Genomic DNA, 3,005 nt, shown 5'->3' on the forward strand with positions numbered 1-3,005 from the left:
AACATTAAGAAAATTACGAAGATATTAAGTTGTGGTGGATCTTTCTGAATTGATGGGAACCACTTTTCATTTATGTTTTATGTAGTGTTTTTGGTACCGAAACACTTTCAAACTTCATATACTTGTATATTTTGTGTTATAGAACAGATAAAAAATTTTGTATTCGAAGTTATTTCATGTAAAAAATTGTCTTATTTCAATAATTTCAACCAATCACTGACGTCTATTCAGTTACTGCTGTGGCGGTGTATAAGGTATTAATCCCTGTTAGTTCTGACATTTCCTATGAGCTACACTGTTCATAAACACGTGTTGCTTATTTTTTCATTTTATTTTCTTTGTTGTATAATTTCGAGGGGTACAGCTTTCAGCATAGAACGGTGAACCACAGTGTCGAGTTTGTTAACTCGTTAGATAACACGCAACAAATTGAAAGTACTATGATAGACTTGTATCTCTGCGAATTTATGTGGCGGTGGAGATATGAGAAAACTGACCTCGTGGAAAAATTATTTGAAGGCATTTGCAATTTTGACCCCTCATAAGTTCAATTTAATTGTAAAATAATCATGAATTTAGACTAGTATCATTTGAACTGGGTTCATGAGCAAGTCGTGTGCACATCTCGCACATAACTGTAATGGTCCACAGCTGCATTGTAGGTAAATTCAAATGAAAAATAAAACAAAGTAAATTTGAAAAATATTTATACAATCTAATTATACATATATACAATATTCACACAATAAACTCATCATCTAGTTCTGCGATGTTGCCGCTTTCAGTTTCTTCAGAATCTGCTTTCGGTTTCGGATACAGAAATACCTGATTCATTTTCATTCAGCATGTGCTTTTGTACCTCTTTCATTCTTTTATATTTGTTTGTGTATGAACTGCCAGTTTCTTTCTTCATGTCCTTATTTACAAGTATTAGTGCAGCTTTTTTTTCTATCCTTCTCTGCCTGTACTGCTGCCGGAGTCAATAAAAAAAAAAGTACCAGTTGCTTCCTGTTCTTGATCTAATCGACTGGCCCTCTCTTCCAAAATTTCGTAACTTGTGCTTAGACTAGAAAAAAAAAAAAATCAAAATTGATTCAATCAGTTTGTATCTTTCGTTGAAACTTGCTTTGAAATCTGTTGCACACCTGCTCAACTTACTTAATTTCAACATCTGCCTGAACTGTATGTGTACTTTCATGGAATGAATGTCACATTTGCTTTCCAAAGTGAAATATCCTGCTTGTAACTTTCAATCTATCCTGCACACCTCTTATATAATTTCAACAGCTGCCTGAACTCTGTGTACTTTCATGGAATGAATGTCACATTTGCTTTACAAGGTGAAATTAAAATTGATTTAATCTTTATGTTTTTGTTTTTCCTTTTGTTTACATTGTGTGCATGCTTAGTTATGGGTTATGTTAGAGTGAGAGCTATTGTTTGGAATTGGTATCAGGTAGCATGCTGAAGTGCAAATGGCCTCGTATACTGTATGGTAAAGTGGAACTAATGATTTATGAAACAGCTTACCTATCAGAAATTAAGTCATGAAAGGGTTACCATTGTCAATACACTTCACATTTCTATGGTTTCTGAGGGCAATGAAATAAAATACTAGATAAGAAGTGGCACAATATAGTTGACGAATTGTCCTCCTAGAAAACATTTTACTTTGTGCCTTTGTTCAAAATTCTTGTTAGTACTATTGTATAGTGCGAGCAAGAGAAAAAATGTTGTTCAGAGAACATCTACAGGCTTTCCCAAACTGTTAATGTGAATGTAGATGATGTCTTTTTTCAACTTCTGTAAATTAATGTCTGATGAGAATGTGATTCCATGTAGAGGTTGCCATTCTGGAGAGAAATGATTGGATAAAATATTGAGGTTTGACCTGTGAGACATGTTAAAGATGATGATGTGGGCTCAGTTTGATAGAGTATACAGCTTATTAATTCACAGGAATAGCAGCGGGCTTCGGGGGGTTCTTTTTCACTTTTTTATTTAAACAATTTGGCCGGATAAAGGGGGTTGTATCCTTGGCATTTGCATTCCTTCTGAGACAAAAGGCAAGAGCTGTGCCTTTAAAACTGGTAAGATTGAAGTATTTGATCTTGAATAATATGTGGATGGTTGCAGAAGAAAATACATGGGCAAGGGAATTTCATAAGGATGACAATCAGGTAAAAACGAATTTAATGCTTGGTTTGCAGGTGAATTACAACCTATGTGAGCTTCGAATCTTTTGTCGCCAGATGCTGTAACATGGTTTGTATCCATTATAGTAGTACCACCACTATTGGGATAATGGCCTACAACACGCGGTACCAGTGCGATAAAATAAGATAATGCAGCAGCAATAAGAACGTAACTATCTCTCAAGAGCCAACAATAAATATTCCAAATGAACAAACCGACCCACACTTTCCAACTTCATAGCCATGTGTTGAGAGAATTCTTTGAGGTTTGATTAAAGTCACCTCTGGAAACATGGGTATTTCGTTCATTTAAGTTGTTAGGTCCAAAGTTTTGCCAACAGAACAAAATTATTTATTTTTATCTTTGATATTTTGTGCTCATTGTTACATTGCTGGACTTTTTTTCCGATTATCTGTCCCATATAAGTTGGAATTTCTCCCATTTGACCTGGATTTTTCGTTGCTTTGTTGATTTATAAAGATTATTGTTTTCCATGTTATTCAAATTAGCTTTCAATTCAGATACACACACACACACGTGGAACTAAGCAACTGAATAGGAAAGATACAAACGCTCTCCTCGATAGCACTAAAGACTTTCTCATACAACAAATCATTATCCGTCCAATTAGGGAAAATAACATACTCGGCCTAGTCTTTATCACCAATACAGTCTTCATTCACAATGTTCAGGTCATTCCCACCACTATTTCCGAGCAGAGCATTATAGAATTATCTGTATATGGTACAAAGAGGGCAACATACTCAAATAACCTTAAACATAACTCACTCATCCTGAACTTAAGTTTC

Source organism: Octopus bimaculoides, chromosome 5 (assembly GCF_001194135.2).
Source record: "Octopus bimaculoides isolate UCB-OBI-ISO-001 chromosome 5, ASM119413v2, whole genome shotgun sequence".
NCBI classification, from domain to species: domain Eukaryota; kingdom Metazoa; phylum Mollusca; class Cephalopoda; order Octopoda; family Octopodidae; genus Octopus; species Octopus bimaculoides.